Below are 22,128 nucleotides of genomic sequence, written 5' to 3'. Positions count from 1 at the left end.
ATGGGTTCCTTCCACTGTTCTTCATGAAATCCTAAATTTTTTTAGCTTTGGAAAACTAACACATACATTTGCGTCTTTTCTATGACAATGTTAAAAGACAAAAACTGATGCAGAGTTTTCAAGAGCATAAAATACCATCAAAAGTATTCAACACTGAAAATCCTACCTCTGTCTCACTGGTAACCTAAAGCATGAAGGCATAGTAACTCTACAGCATGATACCAGTTGCAGTGCTAGACAGATATGACATGGTAATGTTTGTCAGGACAACGTAGCAGATTCAATTGCTCAGTTGGTCAGCGAGTATTCCAGCCCTCCAGATTCACCCGAGCTCTCGAGCTCTGGCAATGCCCTGTCCTGCTTCTGCTGCACGAGTTACTGAAGAGGGCTCTGTGACATTTCCCTGTCCCACAGAACCAGAAGATCGAGCCAGTCACCTAGAGCCCTCTTTTTTTTTTTTTTTTTTTTTAAGCCTGCTTTACATCATGCCAGTGGAAAAAAAAAAGCTAAACTAAGGAGCAGTAGGAACTTGACCCCATATCTTTGTTTGCTTGAGCAATCTCTACTGCTGCTGCAAACCCAAAATTCAAACTGTTTTCACAATAGTGCATCAAACCTATCATTTACTTGCCTGTTTAAATATCCCAAAGCTCTGTGATATTGTAAACAGTAAAATCTTCCCCCTTCCTTCCTCACAAAACCAGATATTATACTGAGGGTTTCTCTTCATTTTTTTCTCAGTAGGATAGATTTTCTGCTTAGTAGCACAGATTTTACATAAAGTAATTCATGGTTTTCAAAAGATTAATTCTAGTGTTACATATGTCCACACAAAGAAAGATGAATCAGACTCATTCTTTTTTCCTCTCTCTATTACTTTCTCCTTGTTATTGATTGCTCACAGTCAAAGACAGGTATTAATTGACAACAGAGCTGAAGAATTCCCTCAGCCAGTGGGGTACAGATGAGTTGGTCACCCCACCACATCCCTCTGCACAGCCACCTGCAGAGACTAAGCTACAGCCTCCCTTCTCCCTCACCACCCAGTGCTTATGGAGACACAATGGAAGTGCTACAAGGGGGTAGCACCACAACATCAGATTTAACCCCAAAAGGTGGGGGGAGTTAATTGTACATGTGCTGAGATCTCATTTGCCTAAATTCAGGTATTTATTTAACCTTCCTAAACCAAAGCAGCTCCAGTTGCGATACACCCACATTTTCCAGTCTCTGAAAATGAAACACATGCCAGCTATACTCACACTTTCTATACTACAGGCATCTGTCCAGTAGGAGCTACTAGCCAAATTACTTTGTGTTGGCCACCAAACAACTGTCAGTTGGCACAGATTTCTGACTGCTGCTGATCTGGGCTGAATTAGAAATGATGGCCTGGAGGCAAAAGACTTTGTACACCAAGCAAACACCTTGAACTATCTCATCTCCACATTCCTGTTGTTTCTGTTGCAGTGCCACTTGATGAAATGAATTTTAAGAAGTCAGGAGCATCAATAAATGGAAGATAAAAGCCAAGAAAAATCCTCCCACATGTCTTGTTATCACACCATTGAGTGCTAGAGCCACTTGGGAAACACTCAGGTGTTGACGTGTGTTCACACTGTTCTGCTTGCAGCCACTTTTTAATGGGCTTTTGGAGCATAGCTTTGAGGAGTTTTGTTCTTGCATATCTAATAACTTTCTAGCATAAAAGGGAAAGGACCAAAAAAATGTCTGAAAAGAAAGCAAGAATGTAAAAACTGCAACCAAGTCACCTGAAAATTAACCTTATGCACTACCCTCTATCTCCAGCTTCCACACCAAATTCGCTGGACAACACTTCTCTTTCATCCCTGAGAAGGAAGCAAGAGGATTAAAAGTCTTCAAGGTGAAGGAATTTGATTCATTGCAGGCAAGGACCACATGACCGTAACATAAAATAAGAAAATACCCAGAGATAAAAAGAAACTTCACAACCTATATGAAAATATTGCTGTGGCAGAATTTCTCAAAAGGATACTAAGGACTTCAAGTGATGATCTGACTATAAATAGAGGAATTGAGAACAACTGACACTGCGGTGCTGCCAAAGTCCTTTAAGTGCAGGAAGAAAAAAAACTGGGCCTAAACAAAGGAAGCACAAGGAACAAAAGATCCCTCTCTTCAAACTTTGCTCATTTACTTAACTCTCTTCTCAATCTTTCTCAGTGCATTTCCCATAAACTCTTTCAGGATTTCACATTTTCTTTTACCTCTGCAGTATTAGCCTTCTACTAACAGATGCATCTCCTTTACAGAGATTAGTATTAAGAGGTCAAAACTGACAATAGTATTTTCTTATTAAAGCCTGTAGGGCAATGTTAAAGCTGTTGTTCTGGACCACAGTTCTACAAATTCTTGTAAAAGGTTAGGTATTCATCACAAAAAGCTTTGGGTTTTTACTTAATAATGTTAGAGTAAAATCCATAAAGCACACAGTAGTATATATCAGCTCAGTTGTAATGGAACTCAGATTGTGATTCATGTGTATAGATTGCTTGTCGCATTTGAAATATTACAGCTCATCTTCTAGTGGTCTTTTGAGGTGATAAAAATACATGATTTATGTTTCTCTCCAAACTGGTGAAGTAGTTTGTTTTTCTGTTATAAAGGTATACTTATGGTCTTTAAAATGAGACTTGACACAGCATGATGATCGTTCACATATCACCAGCTTCCATCTACATAAGCTAGCTCTCTGCAACAACGAAGACATTTGGGCTTCGGCTTTTCAGTAAAGACCATTATGTTACAGGGTGGGTTGGTTTGGTACATGACTGCTATTCTACTGACTTCAACTGTTTCCTTAACAGTTAGCAAAATAGGGTTCAAAGCCTACGAAGAGAATCTCTTTACCGCAGTACTCATCTACCATTATAGTTAATCAGTTATCATCGTTACTTCTTACAGTCCTAAACAGTGTTCATGAACTTATGGGGAAATATACAGGTATTATCTTTTATTATTTGTGCCAGTGTGCTCAGCAATGCTGTGAGTACACTGGGACAAAACACAGGCATCCCGGTGGAGCTACCTGCTTCGCACCTGACATGCTTTTTGCTGCACTGCAGGCACTCATCATCTCATACCAACCAACCAAGCAAAACAAGATGGGATGGAAAGACAATACAAATGGGTTCAACCCATGGCCAGTGAAAGAGCTTTTGTCACTGCAAATGTACTTCAGACACTTTACAAACCACTTAACTCTTTCTATGCCTGACTTGGAATCCTATTGATTAATATTTTTAATATTAAAGATGACAATGAGACACCAAATCACAAGTAGAGCATCTTTTTACTGTTTGTCCCCTCCAATAAGTCCCATTAAACCAAATTAATCTCTGCTGTAAAGAGGGCACAGCTCCTGTTAATGAGAATGGGAGGTCTGTCCATTCACCCAAAAGGCAAAATAGTCCTTCTTTTTAAAAAACAAAAACAAAACCCCAAAAAAACCAAAACCTGTTAGTCCTGTAATAGCCAGATGTGAACAGTCTTGAAACAAACCACACATCGCCTCTGGAATTGCAGACCACTGTTTGCATACATTCAATAATAAACCAGTTGGACATTAGCAGTATCATCACCTGTTATTTGGGGCTTCATAATTTAACTACTGGAAGACAGCAACATTCAAATCAAAACAAAGTGAAACAAACTATGAAATGCTCCAGAGCACCAACAGATGATGTACTTGGAAATCTACTAAGTATCAGAATCAAATGCTCCATTTGCAACTGTCCCCCAGTCACTCACTTTCTGGTTGGGGAGCATATCTTCCCAAACTTATTCTAATTTTCAAGCACTCTGTAAGGAAGCAAAGGCAGAAAATCAAAGATAGGGGTGGGAGGGGGGGTGGGTTGTGCGGGCAGTGGAGAAGACAGCTTTGCAGAAATCTCTGACTTCTGATTCATGACTCCCAACTAGAAAACATTATTAATGGGAGTGGTAAATTCCCCTCCCCTCCTTTTATTCAAATTCATACTATACCTTGACTTAAAACTGTATTAAACACTAGTCTAAATAATCTGTGTGTTTAAAAATTTAATATCAACCTCTGTCATTATTTAAATTATATCAACTCCCAACACATGTTCACAAAAGCTGATGGAATTACTATAAACTGTTTCCAAAACAGTGGAACACAATAGTAGTGGAGCATAAATGTGATCTTAAAATTTGTCACCCTATGCTCATGCCAAAATGAACATGCTATTTTCACTTCAGTAACATAGCAGATCCTTGTTTGTTATATTTATTTTTCCTCCAAATCCTCCTTGATGCTATCCTTTCCTGCCCTTATCCCCTTTCCATTGCCAGACTCACTTGACTCTAGCTCTTCTCCACTTTTTTGTTTTTCTTTCTTTTATTTTGTTACACTCCCACTGCCTGTCTTCTTTCTCATATGTCTAACATACCCTAGCCCTGTTTTTACCTTTAGCACAGGGTTGGTTCCTCAAATTGTGCAATACAACCCTCAGGGAGCCATAAAGCATTAGACAGCAGGAGTCAGCAGTTCCCTGTCAGCTGGCAGCAGCTCAGCTTCCCCCAGTTGCCTGAGTAAGAAAAGACTAATTATTGGCTGCAAATATTTAGGCTAGTCTTAAAATGGTTTACCAGCTTGGCCTCCTTCATAGCAATTCATCTCCAAGGCAGTAGTGCCAACACAGGCGACCCTTGCCATTCCTCCAACTTTTAGGGACAGAGCTGCTCCCTAGTCAGTCAGAGGCAGGGAAACAACCCAAAACAAAAGCAGATAAGACAACCGAGAATTTCCCTTTCACTGAGGCTGAGAAACATCACCTTAATATTGTTAAGTAACTAACTAGCTAAAAATGACTTCATAACTTAGGGCTGTGTAGCATCACCTGGGAATCCATAAGCAATAAAATAACTATTAATATAATCACATCAGGAATTACTATCACTGACTTTTAGAGCATCATTAAAATGGTGCAGCCTCTTCCTTTGTGCACAGCGTAAAAGTGCTTTGTATTGATACACCTGATTTATGGTCAGGACAAGAGTATCAATATCCCAAATCTTCTGTCAATTTAACTGCCCCTCTAAGGATGACAACTGTATAAATATGAGGTTAAACAAACAAACAAACAAATAAATATTTAAAAACACACACTCACAGGCAAATCACACTTGAACAGTCATACCTTCCAGTGCAGACCAGCCTCAAACTAACGTAACATTCCTGAGAAGGACAAAAATAAAAATGCACATGAAGTTACCTGCCTCTTCTTTATTTCAGTACTGACAAGCTTAAATTCTTTTACCAATCACACTCAAGAGATCAACTGGTCACTCTTGACCAAAGATCACAACATTAGCACTCCTTTGCTACCTGTTTCTCAGCTACATTAGTAGGCAGTCCATCCAGCAGTTATCCAGGAAGTGGTTGCTTCCTGAAATCCGCTCTGGTGAAATTCAGCCTTTAGACATTAAAATACTACCTAAGTATAAGATCAGCTCCCCTCTTTCATCCTTGTTAATCCTTATAATAATACACAAATCATTACTCTACTTTAGGTTACAAATACTTGCCTTAAAAAATTTAAACTAAAAAAATAGAGCTTTTCATAACCTGAGTCTCCAATGACCTGACCAACTCTTCAGAGCCAGGGTATTTCAGCTACAGCCATTTTGGTCATCATTCCTCTAACTATCATAATCCTATCATTTAATCATTTAAAGCACCAGACACTTTAAAGCTTGCTGTCCAGAGTTTCTAGTGTCACTCTAAGTGAGAAGATTTTCCTTTTATTATTCTACTAAATTCTGCTCCTCTCTAAGCAAAACTGAAAATTTGCAGTTTCATTCTCCCTTGTGCTTTCCATCATTACGCTGGCAGTTTACAATGCATTATTAAATGTCTGTGTGGTTGGTTTGGGCGGATGGTCCTCAAAAGCCTTGCGATCTCATAGGATAAAAACAGTTTATTTAAATTGAAATTTTTGTAAAAGATCATTTAAATCAGTTACAAAGCTGCCACTGATGTGTTTGCATTAAAGAAAATGCAAGTAACGTGGTGGTGTTTTTAACAGAGCTGTTTTCTTAACCCTAAGTGTATGACTGCATTCATTTGATAAATACATTAATAGAAAATGTTCACAGACTTATAAATATTACTTTTTTGTAATGTTTGCAGCTACAGCTCTTAGGGATGGTTGATACCTTATGAATAAGTTATCTCTGACAGTTGCAAATAAGTTATTTTAAAAAATATGCAGCCAGAATTCACATGTGATAATGTAGCTTAGAGAACACAGATTAAAAATAATCACAAAAGAGCAGAATGAAACATTTGGGGGAACAGGTTTTGGCTAACAGCAGCAGCTCAGTCATTTCCTCAAACATGCCAAAGCAACTAGCGAAAACAAGTCATTTCTTCTTGTAGAATAGCAGACTCTATGATGTTAGAACTTTACTGAAGTTAAGAAAGATTGTTTTATCCAGGATTATTCAAGCCTTTTAATTTTTTCTTTCTAATTATTCTTTGAAAATATACTGATACTTGTATTTAAAATGCACAGCAGCAGAACGGGCTACTAAGCTGCGTGCCTGAGTGAGTATAAAGACTTTTCTTTACAGATGCTGCTTAATTTGCTCTCCCACTAAGTGGCTTACGAGAGGCTATGCAATGAGCAAGCTACTTGTCAGTTTCGGAGTCTGTCTGGCCAGCAGGATTCAGAACTTTTACCCCAGTCAGTGCCACCATCCCTGCTCTCCAGCTACTCTCTGGCCTCTTGGACTCAGTCAAAGCAGCTCAAAGTCTTTGAGGATACTGTGCTATAAGGAATTTGTGGATTCTGAGGAATATTCATTAAATCCTCTCAGGCATGTTACGGCAGAGAGGGTCTTCATCCCCCCCCAGGTATTTTAACGTACTCAGGAATACGAGCAGCTACTTCAAGACAGAATTCTGCATTTCAGGGAAGTGACCTGGTGTCTATCAGAAAAAACACCACTTTTATGTCCTCTTGAGCTGTATTAAGCCCTATGAACAGTAAAGAGTAAGACGTGACTGCTGCTGATTACGAGAGCACTTCAACTAAAATGGAGTTAATGCCAAATAAGCTGGTGCTGGTCCTGCAGGAGTTGTTGGCTCTCAGAACTCTGCAGAAGCAAGCCTAGAACAGGAGTAGTTGTCCACTCTTTGGCTGATTTCATGGGTTACGGGACAATTGCTGCATCCCTCAGGAACAGCACTACATAGTGAAAGGGATCTGTGCTATCTCTGCCTACAGTCAGAGTAATATTGGCAATATTGCCAAGGACACTGCAATAGGCAAGAGTTAAAAGCAGAGAAAGATAAAAGATAAAGTCAGAGAAAGAATGCAATTCAAATATAATGCATTTTGAAATCTTCTCTCATAAAAATGTGAAATTAGAAATAAGCCCATGTAGCTGTAAAGTCCCATGATGGCATTAGCTTGTTCTTTCATATTACTTTTGTCTTAAAAACAGCTCAATAACCGTTGTCTGTTCTTTTTTATTTTTTTTCAGAGATAGTATGTTCAGTAGTTCACATAATAAATTCATTCATCCATCACCCATACTTATTCAAAGTTAGGAAATAATCATATTTGTAGATGCTACCTTTCTCAGAATACAAGTCTTCTTAAAGCTTCACTCCAAATGTGAATTCTGGAACAAATAAAAATTCCTACACATGCTGTAAGTAAAACGTTGGGGTACCCAAGGTTCATCCTTGTAAGTGTAATAAATGCTTGCATGGGTCTAGCAACATGTGTCCCAATAAAAGAAATACTGCTTAACTTCACCACAGCTACCATGTTCGGAAATTTATCGCAAATGAAACAGTACACAAAACATGAAAAGCCACTGGCTCTTTCCATCCTGCAGCAGGCAACAGACCAAAAAAATGATGACATACCTCCCCCTAGGCATCTTTCATATCTTTCCCTAAAGCAGGAGATGTTTTGGGAATCTCCAAGCTGTTGAAAAGACAGTGAAAAAACGAGACATCACAAGGCATATGTGGGATAAGTGCTTGCCACCAAAGATGATTTGATAAGCCAAACCATAAATTGTGAGCTACACTGTCACAGTCTGTCAGCACAGCACATCTTCAGGCAACTGCAAGCCTTAAAGTTTGGAATCAGCAATTTGACACTGCTCTCCATTACTCCCTTGCTAAAACCCCGAGTATGATGACAAGGGTCTGATCTGCACCATGCTCCTCCAATGAATCCATACAGATCAACAGAAAAGTAGATAACTGTAAAGTCTGTCCCCTTACATAAACGCTGTTCATCAATGCAGTACAATTTGCTCATCTGGGACAGAGAGGGAGTTAACCCCTTTCTCCTGGCTAGAACCCATGACAGAAACCTCAACAAATTACTACAGGGACAGGAGTAGGATGTTACATGTAATAAATCTAACCGGACTCCTCTCCTTTAATATTTAGTACCGCTTTCACCCATTTTTCTTCTTCAAAAGCTATTAATGCACAAGAATTCATTCTCAATCTAACTACTTCATGCTTGGCTATAAGAGTTGCCATTACACAAGTCTACAACAAATAAAAGGTTATGCTACTACTGCTCCCAAATATATTACAGCCCATTAGAAAACAAAGCAATATAATCACCTCATTCTTACAAAAATAGCTCTGTTCCCCAGAAAGATTGCCTCTAGTTTACTGATTACATAAAAGTACTCCCAAAGCCCTGCTTGCTTTGGCTTTGATTTCACTTATGAAAGAAACCTCCCTTTGGATCTCAGTAAGCACTGATGAAATAAATACTGCTGTTGGAAAAAGAATGTCAGATTTCTGCAACAGATTCACCTCCTTATTTATCATGATTTTTTTAATCTCTCTAAACATCCTTAGAGATACCAGTGGATGCTTATATGGGGGGAAGAGGGGAAGGGAAGAGGTGAGGGGAGCACTTTTTTTCTCTAATCTTCCATTCACCTACATTAGCCAAGCAATATGATATGTTGAAATAACTTTACCCATTTTCATTCAGCTAATACCTTACTTTTTCAACCCCTTCTATCTGATTTTACTAATGGCTAAGGGTGAACAATGGATTACTGTATCAAAATGAACAATTCTTTCTTCATGCCACTATACTGACAGCAATTACACTAAATACCTGGTTCCATCAGCACTCGTTTTACACCATCATCCACAATTTTTGCTTTACTCTTCTATTTTTATCCCTGATACTCCTACCCAGTTTGCTTCCTTCTATGTTCGGCGATATTGACTGGCTTACTCTTTCAAAACCACACAGATGCTATCTCCGAATGATAAATTGTAGAAGGCTACCCATATAATTGATCTAGAATCCCTGTGCCCACGGCAACCTTTTACTGTGGCATTTTGAAGGACATTGTATCTTTCTGAAAAATTAAATGCTGATGAAAACTGTATGGTTTTGGGGTGGAGTGTGTGTGTGGGTGATCTTTACCATGTCTAAAGAAACCTATAGTCCAGGGGTCCTCAAACTTTTTAACCAGGGGGCCGGCGTGCGGATGAAGTGGCAGGCAGTCATCTGCGGCTGCTTGGTTTCCCCCCTCAACACCCAGTAGGGAGGCGGGGGGGGGGGGGGGGGGGGGGTGTTCTCTAAATACCGGGGGCCAGACCGAGGACCCTGGGGGGCCAGTATCTGGCCCACAGGCCATAGTTTGAGGACCCCTGCTATAGTCCCTCAAAAACGACTGGTCTTGCATTTTATAATGACTTTTAATATATATACTTTTATAATAAATGAAACACGTAATACATTAGTAGCAAAAAATCATACAAAATTAATACTCCACCATTTTCACACTAATTTGTTCACTCAATGACCATTTGTGCAGTGCAAAGCAGCACACAGGTAATGGAAAAATATTGTCCCATGTTGGTAAACACTCACTGTGCTCCATCTTCTCTTTTTATGACCTTCACACTACTATTTGCATTTTCCAAAATATTCTCTCTTAACATCTTTTTGACCATTCATTATTCATCTGTTTCCATCACATCTTGTTCCTCTATCCAACTCAGCTGAAAAATCCTTGTGGAAACACTGAACTTAAAGTGGAAGGCTTATCACCATTGTCAAGTTGGCAACTATGCTTCTGCAATGCCACACAAGCCAAACCAGGTGGTTTCACATGAGAGAGGCTTTATTGACTTTATTTTTATGGGTCCAGACTATGCCCTGTTAATCAGGTTCCACAGAGCATTAGAGACAAATACCTTATTCAGATAAGAAAATTACAGATCACTGTGTAATAGCTCCTTTCCTAGTATCCCTCTAAGTCATCCTAAACACCCTTCTTTGTTCTATATCCTTGCTACACAATATAGTCTTATTGTTTGTGCCTTTTTTGATTTAATCTATTATGCAAAAATAAATAAAAAAGCAAACATCAGCAGAAGAAAACTGCCTAATTTTAGATATTACAAATATTTTTTTCCTATAAAACTAACCTTAATTGACATAACTGAAAAGTGCAAGATGCATTTCTCATCCAAGCAAATATGGCAATAAGTTGTGATTTATAGCACTAGTTACTGAAAGAGGCATTTCTGGTTTGGAGACTGCAACAATATTTCGTTCCTTAGGCATAACCTGAGGTGAGCTAAACAAAAGGTACAGTATAAAGGGGTGGGGGGAGAATCCAGTGGATGATTATAAAAATATTCCTTACCTCAAACCCTAACTGCTGCCTCCACACTTAGTGTGAAATTTTATTTTAATTGCTTTGCTTTTGGCTAGGAAATTGAACTGGTGAGATAATGCTCTCCCCTTTGATAATGCAGTCAAAGTTTAGCTGTAGTTAAAAAAAAAATTGAACTGGGACACTCAGGTCCTTACTATTTCATTTCTAGCAACTCTGCATCCAAACTACTATGACCACTGTCATGAAAGTGAGTCAGTGTCGTCTTTACTTACATTTCCTTTATCAGCTACTGAGGAATTCATTCACACAGATTCTCTCAAGTTCCACCAAGAGAAGTGGTCAAAGCGCAAAGAAAGGAAGGAGCAGAAAAATGCTGGCTCAGTCCTCTCAAGCTATGAAATCCAACTGCAAGCATGCCTGTTGTGTGGCTGAGGTTTTAATGGAAGATCTTGAATAGGCACGTGCCCTCCTGCAAAGAACCTTGCTGCAAGCAAGCTTTTGGAGACTCTTCCAGAAACAGGATTTCATTTTGCAGTGCACAGCACCCTGACCTTTGGGAGTGGAGGTCAGGAACAGAGGCATAATGTTGTTCTTCATAAAACTGAATTCCTATTTTATTACCAGAACCATTATGTACATTTCAGAGGGTATTATCAGCACTAAGTCCCAGTTCTAGCATGACCAAGACAGGCTTTTACCAACTATAAGCAGTTCTCTCAAAACCCAGCAAAATTCTCTGTGAAATACAGGACTGTACAGCAGGGCAGTGGCAGAAGCATACATCAGGTTGAAGTCAAGAGAAAAACACTGTGTGTTCAACAGGCTTTGAACCAACCTACTGAATAGTGTGTGCACACACGTGCATGTGTGCGTATACACTTATTTGCACACTGCAGAGGGAGATGAATCAACAAAGATGGAGTCTTACCTAAAAGCAAAATAGTAACTCTCTTATTTGAATATGTTGGGCTTCCATGGCAATGTTTTGGTAGCAGGGGGGCTACAGGGGTGGCTCCTCTGAGAAGATGCCAGAAGCTGCCCCCATGTCCAACACAGCCAATGTCAGTTGGCTCCAAGACGGACCCACCACTGGCCAAGGGCAAGCCCACCAGCAACACTGGTAGTGCCTCTGGCAGAGTGTATTTAAGAAAGGGTTAAAAATGCTGTGCCACAGCAGCTGGGAGGTAGGAGTGAGACTATGTGAGAGCAACTCCCCCGCCGCCCCCCAGGCCGGTGCAGCAGGAGCAGGAGGGCTCCAGGCGCCGCAGCAGAGGTTCCCGGCAGCCCATGGGAAGCCCCCGGCGGGGCAGGCTGTGCCCCCAGCCCACGGAGGGTATGGGGGGGCAGAGCCCCACGCCGGGGCAGGGGGTGCCCGACGGGGGCTGTGACCCCCTGGGCAGCCCAGGCTGGGGAAGGGTCGCTGGCAGGACCTGTGCCCATCATGTTGGGGCAGGTCTTCTAGCAGGACCTGTGCGGGACACACACTGGTGCAGTCTGTTCCAGAAGGATAGCACCCCCTGGGAGGGACCCACACTGGAACAGTGTGTGAAGGGCTGCACCCCATGGGAAGGACTCATGTTGGAGAAGCTCATGAAGGACTGTCTCCCGTGGAAGGGACTCAGTGCTGGAGCACAGGAATAGGGCGAGGAGGAAGAAGCAGCAGGGACAACTTGTTATGAACTAACCATAACTCCCATTCCACATCCCCTTGCGCTGCTCAGCCAGAGGAGGTAGAGAAAATCATGAGTCAAGTTGAGCTCTGGAAGAAGGGAGGGATGGGGGGAAGGTGTTAGATTTGTTGTCATTAGTTGTCATTATCCTACTCGTATATGATTGGCCATAAATTAAACAAATATCCTTAAGCTGAGTCTGTTTTGCCCATCGTGGTACCTGGGAGTGATCTCCCTGTCCTTATCTCAACCCACAAGCTTTTCACTGTTATTTCTCCTCCTATCTTGTTGAGGAGGGGGAGTGATAGAGCAGCTTGTGGGCACCTGGCAGCTAGCCAGGGTCAAACCCTCTTCATTTACTTACCATTTTAAACTAAGAATTTTACTTCCTTTAGCCTGTGAAAAAGTAATCAAGCAATTATATCCCCATGTTTGGTATCTCTTAAGTACAAAGAATGAAGAATCAGAAACCCATTTAAGATGGAAAGGCAAAATCAAGATTTTTCATATTTCCACTCTAAGTCGTATAAGAATGACGCTAATAACAGTAATTTTAACAGCTGATAAGTGTAATTTTAATTAGTTAGGCATTGTTTTTCATTAAGGTGAGTGATGTACTGAAACCCTATTGAGTCATAAACCCATCATTTAACATAACTGCCAGCCTTTTTGAGGCAATTCACTTGACATTCTATTAAATCAAAGGAAAGGTGTGACTATGCTATCTAGACTGCATCTGTATTTCTGAGTATAATAAATGTCAAGGAAAAATTAGTTGAGCACAATAACAAGATTGGTACACAGAGCACATGCTGTTCTCTCACAAAACATCGATAGTCAAGATAATAAAAATGTGGTCATAGTTAAAAAAATATTCAAGATAAAAAAAGTCATCCACCTTCTTCCAGTAAAGAACAGCTTCTCGTCCTCCTGTAGCACATTCATGAACCCAAATATAAATAAATAGAAATGATCTATTGACACAATAGACTGATCAATCCTATGACCTAATGAAGATTTTTATATATATATATATATATATATATAAATAAATTTCTCCTTACCAATCAGTTTCTATTTACCTTAGAGTTTTTCAGAAATCTTAACAACTTTGTTTCTTAGTTCTACCTTCTCACTATCTTGGCAGCCCTAAAATACATCTTTGGTCTAGTCCACAATCCTGAATTCACAAAAAGCTGCTCTCTGACTGTTCATGCACATATTTGAGGACAGTTATGTTCATTCTATCCCTTCAACCAAACTACATATCTAACTTCAGGTCTTGCCTCATAAATCATTTCCTACAACCCCTTCATCATTTTTACAGTCCTTTCTGAATAGCTTTCTATTTATTAATTTTAAATTATCTAACTGCACATGCCATTTGCCTCAATGTGTCACATGCTCTGAACTCTGGTTTGGAATCTTCACAAAGATTTGGAAGGGTAAAATCATATGCTGCTTTGACCTTGGAAAATCATCCCAGAACAAGATTCTGTTAAAACAGTTTTAGAAAAAGCATGAAGGAAAAAAATTATACAGGAAGAGTGAAATTATTTTGGGGTTTACACAGTGGCATAAAAACCTCGTAACCAAAACAAGAGTGATAGGAATCTCTTATAAATATACTTACATTGTATGTAACATGCACTGACTCTAGATTCAGCAAATCTTCTTGTTATTTTCCAACTAGGTACCAGGTTCTCGTACTCCGATAAATTCCCCATAAATCCACTATTACTTAAAATACCAGGAAGACACATCATCCCAAGGATGATGGGTAGAGGATATTCTCTTTGACTCAAGGACAAGACTTAGCTCACAAGGTTCACTAGAATGTCTGCACACCACATCTTCAGCTGATAAAAAAACCAAATAGAGGGCATAGTACTATTTAAAAATATGGTGTACATACACATATTCACATATACATGAATGAGAACAATCCTATACTCCCCCAGGCAGATGCAGGAGAAGCTATGTTCCCTGTGCATGCTGTGTGTTCATCTTAAATAAAGGCATTCTTTTACACTTTAAAACTTTGACGTCTCTATCTGGGCATCCTAAGCACACACACAATTAAAAGGACATCGCATATGGCAATTTATTGAGGAATCAGTTACGGAAGATAAACACTAACAGGAAGCAGATAAAATGCAAAAGCATCCATCTTCATTAAGTCACAGGAAGTTTTAATTTAATACTTGGCTAGTGAATACTAAGCACAGATAGGGTATTATTACACATATGCTAAAATTCATATTTGGTTCTATGTCAGTAAATTAATTTGTTACAGTATCATATCTTAAAATGTCTGACTAGCCATGTTGTTGATAGAATAATAATAAAATATTGGAATAATAATTCTACTGGCAGGTGAACAGCCTGTTTCTGAAATGACCAAAGTGAATCATATTTCTAACCAGATTTCCCTTAGGTATAGCCAACTTACTATTACCTTGAAAACATAAATTATTCCTCTATTCCCAGCATCTCTCAATTGCTGCTCCTGTGTTTTTTGGTTGTTTTTCTTTTTTCCTTTAGTTCTCTTGCTGTTTTCTCTGATGGGAAAACTGTTCCTATTTCTCAGTACAAATCTCACCAGTATTTTTGCGGTGTTGCAATTTATTAATCTTACCTGCCATTTTACCTACTGTCCGTGTAAATAAATACTGATAGTTGATGTCTTACAACCAACCCAAAAGGCCTAGACACCTTGAAGGCATAAAGGAATTGTTTTAACAATAGCTACTGATGCAAGCTGATGTACAATATAAAGAAACATGTACTATGGCTTAAAACTATAGTCTGACTGCTAGGCTTCTGAATTAGCTGAATTCTCCAGCCTCTGGCATCTTCAATCCAGTTGACTAGACTACCCATCCAACTATAGATATCAACACGGCATTGTGTCTGGACAGCTATCCTCTACAGTGTATTATACAGAAAAAGCAAAGTCATGATGTCCACAGTCTGGGGGTTGATGTCTTAGTTAAACTATTAAACATAAAATCATCTCATTGCATCATTAGAGAGAAAAATTACACAATTCAAAGATTATTTGGTTCTCTGCTATAAGTAGAGATAATAACAAACCCACAGGAGTCAACAGCCAGATTCCCACAACAAATGAGCTGTCAGTTTGACTGGCGTTGTTTCCTAGGTCGACCACCACAGCGCACAGACACAGGATCACATGCCACTTCAATACTTTTCAGCCTTGCAAACTCTAACAAAAGCTTTTGGGCAAAGGGATTCTGTAATTCACACAGTAGAGGCCCTCCTAGATTTGGATTTGTCAGGGCACTTACACTACCAGACGTGTGATGATGGCCTGGATCCAAACTCAGTGGGTTTCACCAGCAGAATCTGGGTGTGATGTTTGGTTCGGCCTGAAGGGAGAGGAGGAATGTGGCCATACCTGCCCTTTCTCATTCCTCACCCCATCAGCCACGTCCTTATTTTCCCAGCATTGAAGAGTACTGGGGCCACAATGGCAAGAAGCTATGCTCCATTGGATTCCTTTGGAAACCAACTATCAGGAACAGCCCAAGTCAACATGGTGACTCAAACAATTCAGGATAAAGTAAGACTAACTCTTTCCAAATTTGACAGAAAGAAAAGGTAACAACCTACACATGATCATATCACTTCAGAAATCAGTTTGTAAGTGTTCCCTGATTTCTGACAGCAGTCTAGCCTATCAACATGGATTGTAAAAGCAGATTTTAAAATCCATCTGTCATTGTCCCTCTGTCTCAAACCTAGAGCTCAACGACATGAAATCTTTCAGAGGAAGTGACAACTTCTGAAAGTGCATCAACAAATGGTTTTTACACTATGAAACTATTTCACATGCAATAAACAGTCCTTTGGTAAAGTGTATTTGCCTCAGTGTTCAAATGCCATTATTCCCTTAAGACTGAAAGAATAAAACCTGCTCATTTTATAGAAAAAGAGGGAGGTGAAGGCTTAAAAAAAAATTCAACACATATTCATTGCTGTTATTGCTTTTTCTCATTGGTAAAGGCAGGTGAGGGGGCAGGGATTTTTCTTCTTCACAGCTGGCAAGTTCTCACAATTTTGAGATGATAGCTGTTTGTGTTTAAAATGCAGATTTACTCTTGGATCTTCATCAGACTGCAATTTTTTGAAATAAATGCCACTACTCACATATTACAGTCACGCTTACAGCAAGGCAGTAGCAATATCTCACTTTATTTCTCCAACTGTGTATTTCCATAGCTTCTTTTCAGGGGTTCTAAGGTTCACAGTATACTGTAGCATGTGTTATTACAGCTGTGGCAAGTAAGTGTGAATGATCTTTATACTAGGCCTATTTCTTCTTACCAGCCAGTTATGCCAAAAGTACCCATTAAAAAAAAATAAAATGTGTACAGACTAAATACAGGCACAATGAAAAAGTATTACATTTATTCCCTAACAACCTGATACCCCCAGTTTTCTGTTCAGAACAGAGAGATTGCTAGACATTTTCAGACTCCTAAATATTTTACAGAGCTTTCCAAAGACCACAGGCACAACCTGGCATTTCTCCCTGAGGAATGGAAGCAGACAAATTTTGTACAAGAACAAGCAGGGGATAAATATCGACTGTCTGCATGGGGAATGCAGAATAGGCAGCTCTTCAGGAACGCAGGGTTCACAGAACCTGAATTACTCTCTCACAAATCAAAAAGAGCAAAGTCCAGTACTAGAAATTATTTATCAGGGGTTTGGGAGGTACTTAGCAGAGATGAATGACTTATTTTGACTTTTAGTAAATGGGTCACATGTCAAAAATACAGTTTCAGCTTACCAGAAAGCATTCATGAATTTAGAACAAATTAATAAAGCAGAGCTCAGTTATATAAATAAAACACCTTTTGGAAAGCGTGACATTTCTGAAATCACACCTTTCAAGCCTTGCAAGGGAACAAGTGCCACACACAGAAGAGGATGTGAAGAGGTTTGAACAAGGGTCTCTCCCACCAGCAGACCATCCAACCCACAGTTTGGAGAAGCATAAATAGAGGCAATATCAAGTGGCCTTCCTGTTTGGGGTGGTAAGTTTACTCTCTTGGGAATATTTTTGTTGTTCTTTTACAACACTCCACAAACATTTGCAACTTTTCATCCTATTTCTATACATTTCTTAACACCTTAATTACTCTATAAACAGCTGAAACTCTTGGTACTGATTCTATAGAGTAACTGTAAGAGTAATAACTTCAACTAATGTCTTTGAAATGGGTACCAGAAAAAGGTAATGCCTAAGCAAATCTAAGGAGCCAGGATGGGTTTTATACAAGTAAAAAAAAATTATTCAAATACTCAAAAATTTTTGTAACCGCTATTACTAGAATTGGGAGTTTGGGCTTCTCGTGACACCAGATTAGAAGCTTTTAAAAGCACACTTTATTCAGGTCACCTTTTAATTATTATTCCTCTCCCAAGAGAAGATTTTTTTTTTTTTGAGCCCACAGGATCCCCCAGCATTCTAGTCTCTGTGGTCCATCTATCTTGGGCATTACATTGTTTGCTACATCAGCAGGTGTTTTTACTAATTTTGACAATGATTTCTCTTGACGACAATCTTGTATGCATTTTGAATTGTCCCTTACTTCCCTTCAACCTGAACCTGTCTGCAAAAATAATCATGCTCCTATATTCCTCTTTCTAGTCCAATCCACAGATACAAACATTGCTTTAAAATGTAAGACGTTCTATAAATCTAATGCCTAAAATGTGACTGTTTAATTTCCCTTGAGTAGGGCAATTTCTGCAACCAGGCATTTCTCTTGAACACTTACTTTGTTATGGATTTCATCTAGAAATATGTTTTCCAACAGAAGTGATTGAATTGTATCCACAATAAAATTTTTTCACTAGTTATAATAATTATACAGAAAAAAAATTTCTGCTTATAACAGTGCATCAAGTAAGTCTGTATACCATTTGTTCTCACTTTACCTGTAACCTCATTTGTAATTATGTGGTTTAGTAGTAAAAATTATGCCTACTATCCAAATAATGTTTTCCTTTAAAACTACAGGTGGTCCAAACAAAGAGGTTCTTCTGAATGTTGAAATTTTTGAAATTCATAATAATAGAATCATAGAATGGTTTGGATTGGAAGGGACCTTAAAGATCACCTAGTCCAACCCCCCTGCCAGGGGCAGGGACGCCTTCCACCAGCCCAGGCTGCTCCCAGCCCCGTCGTCCAGCCTGGCCCTGAGCACTGCCAGGGATGGGGCACCCACAGCTGCTCTGGGCAGCCTCTGCCGGCCCCTCGCCACCCTCACAGGGAAGAATTTCTTCCTTGTATCTGATCTAATTCTACTCTCATTCAGTTTAAAGCCACTGCCCTTTGTCCTGTCATTACAAGCCCTAACTAAAAAGCCTGTCCTCATCTTTCTTATAAGCCCCCGTTAAGTACTGGCAGGCTGCTGTAAAATCTCCCCGAAGCTTCTCTTCTCCGGGATGAACAACCCCGACTCTCTCAGCCTGTCCTCACAGGAGAGGTGCTCCAGCCGCTGACCACCCTCATGGCCTCTTCTGGACTCGCTCTAACACATCCATGTCGTCCTTATAGACTGGGGGCCCCAGAGCTGAACACAGCACTACAGGTGGGGTCTCACAAGTAAGTGTCATAAAATAAAGAGAATGACGAATTACGGATTTTCTTATTCTGATACAGATTTGATGAAAAGCTAGCTCTGTGTAGCCCCAAATCTGGGCAAACATTCCATTTTCTCACAAGAATAGTGGCACGCAGACAGGAGCATATTCAGCATATCGCAAGAACCAGGAGATGAAAATACAAGTTCACTAGTAGATTTTTTTAATGAAACCTATAAAGTAACGGGAACTAAAGTTTTCCCATTATACCAGTTAGTTTCACAAACCTTTACTTGAAAACTGTTCTTTGTGCATCCCAGATCATCAGTACTAAAGCAAAAATAACACTGGATAATACTAAACATAAGACCTGCATTCCAAGAAAGGAGAAGTGATAAACACATATTCATTTGATTTTGACGCTGGATACAGCAGACTTCGGAAGAGGCAGTAATCAAGGGCATGGAGGTGGACTGGAAGTGGGACAAAAAGAAATATATTCTCATTACTAGTAGACCACCTGAGAGAAGTAATGTGTTTTCTTAGTAAGACAGCTGACTACTTAGACAAGGGCAATGTAGCGCAGCTAATACATCTAAATTCAAATTGAGTATCTGATAGTGTCCTACAAGAAATTATTATTTAAAAGGCAGACAATGAGGAATAACATAATACACCATATTATGGATAGAAAACTGTCTATGGGAGGCGCTACAAAAGTCTATACTGGAACAAGCTGTTCTCAAGATGGAGAAATGTTATTAACAGTATTTCTCAGGAACCACTCTTGGGATTGATCCTGCTTAATATAATCACAAGTAACCTTGATTCAAGGACTAGATTATGAAACACAAAGATGACACAGCCATCAGCACAGCAGAGGACAAGATCATCACAAAGGATGAACACGATGACCTTGTGAGTTAGAAAACTGAGTGGGATGAAATTTAAAAGCAAGAAGTGCAACATCATGACAAGGATTTCTACTTTAAACTGGAAGTGCATCAGTTGTAAGAAATGGAGGAGAAGAAAGCTGGTTGACAGAATGATTATAAGGTATAAATGTGTTGCAACTGAAAACGGGTTTAATATATTTATGGTGTAAGACGTTTTCAGTCAACTCAGAGGAGGACTAGTCAGATCTCGTATGAAAAAGCGTGGAGATTCCTGATCACATATTTTCAAAACAAAACCTGTAAATGTGTCCATAAAAGGGTTTCTAAGGGGATCACAAGAACAGAAAAATAACCTTCAAGAAAAGAAGCAAGGAAATCATGGCCCTTTCAGCCTATAGGTACACAACGACTGAGAATACCTCTAATTATACTTTTTTATTATTACGTATAAGCTTACTACACTTAGGTTTTTCTTCATGGCTAGCTCCATATTTAATACCAACAGAAAGCAAAGCTATTAAATAGCCAGATGGAAGTTAAGTCTAATCCACCAGGGCACAGAACACCTCAGACAGGACCCAGCAGCGCCTGACAACCCTGTCACGGACCGCATACTGAGCCAGGATCTAGCTTTTACTCTTGGTCTACCTGCCAACTATTGTGCAATCAAAAAACGTACACCTGCAGACTGTGGTCTGAAGCTGGCTCCAAATGGGAGCAAGGGAGGAGAGAGCACCAATTAAGCAAGCAACAAACAATCATTCACACATACATAGTAACAATAAGCATCTCACAGCAGCTGAAGAGTTACTGAGCCCAAAATGGGAACCCCTCACATTTATATTATTTTTTATTGAGTCAATATTCCTGTAAGCAACAGCTTGGATCATGCGATGCAACAAAACCCTTTCACATAGAAACATACACCCCCCTCTATGGCTAATATGAGATTTGCCTTAGTAACCTGTTCACCCATCAAGTGTCACCTCTTTGGCTAATGGTTTAGATCGAAGGAAAGAACACACCTCATAATGTACATAACCAACTGTGTAATGCTGCTCAGTGGGGAAATATCCCTCCTGTAACACTGCAGTGATTACCTTATGCCTTGAAGCATGAGAGCTGACGATCTTTATCTTACCTTTCATAACTACAAATGCTACCATTGGTCATAAAATTATCCAAGCACTTCAAAAATTCAGCCACAATATTTGATTCGATGACCCTCTACACTAGGGACTAACACAAGCTCACTAAGCATTCAATGTCTGGCAAATCATTTGTTTTAAATTACACTTTTATTTTCATATTGCAGAACAGGATTAGAATAACCTTCTGAATAAGTTTCAATAGAGCCTTCATAAAAAATTGTGAGCAGCTAAATCAAACCTTGCTTAAGGGCTTGACTGTGACTTCAACTTATGCTATATGTCATAATAAATCCACTTCTGCAGAAGACGCCAACACCTTCCCACCTAGAGCAGATGGACTAGCTATGTGGTGAATGTGCAGAGACAATATCCCACTTCCCAAGCTTTCCACATATGAGCCAGCATAACCCTCGCAATTTGCTGCAGGTGTGTCACCACGTCCCTGCTGCTTGCAAAACCCTGCAATACAGGAACAAGGTCTCAGGGAGAGAGAGGTTCCTGGGCCACACCACCTTCCATGATAATCCTTAGCTATTCAGTTTAAGCAGCACTTCTTTTTCAGACAGGTACCAAAGGTACCAAAAAGGTACAGTTTAGCCTTAAGTCCTTTCATTTTAATTCCATTACCTTGGATGCTTAGGTGTGAATACCACCAATATCTTCATTTTCAAAAGAAATCCCCACATCTTATTCTTTGTTTATTAAGACACAATACTAACCAAGACTCTTGTCTGAAGAAAACACTTTTTAAAAAAATCACCAAAAAAAGAACAAAAACTTTTTTTTTTCCAGGCAGCTCAGAAGATAAAAAGAAAAAACCAGACTCTGTTATTAAAGAGCAAATAGCTCACTTGTCCTCCTACCCACCCTCTCCCCACACACACACACACACACAGCACACGTGCACGCAGGCTGTTGCTCTGCTTTACATCCCAGAATTTAACAAGGGAAAAAGGACAGATTGCAAACAAAATTAAAGCAAGTATTCTCAACAACAAAATCACATGTCTGAAAATTCATTTCTCAGTGAGATTATGTAAGCGAAGCCAGCTTGGCTCAATCACACTTGCATACCAGCTACCAAAAGAGCTT

The 22,128-nt window shown here is 39.6% G+C and overlaps 1 protein-coding gene across 4 annotated transcripts in view; it reads right to left on the bottom strand.

The window, feature by feature from the left end:
• NELL1 (neural EGFL like 1) overlaps window positions 1-22,128 on the bottom strand; it is a 292,042-nt gene that overhangs the window by 152,498 nt on the left and 117,416 nt on the right. The window lies entirely within an intron of this gene.

Source organism: Falco cherrug, chromosome 10, assembly GCF_023634085.1.
Source record: "Falco cherrug isolate bFalChe1 chromosome 10, bFalChe1.pri, whole genome shotgun sequence".
Taxonomy (NCBI): Eukaryota; Metazoa; Chordata; class Aves; order Falconiformes; family Falconidae; genus Falco; species Falco cherrug.
The sequence above is the reverse complement of the archived record's forward strand: the minus strand, read 5'-3'. Positions and strand labels throughout refer to the sequence as shown.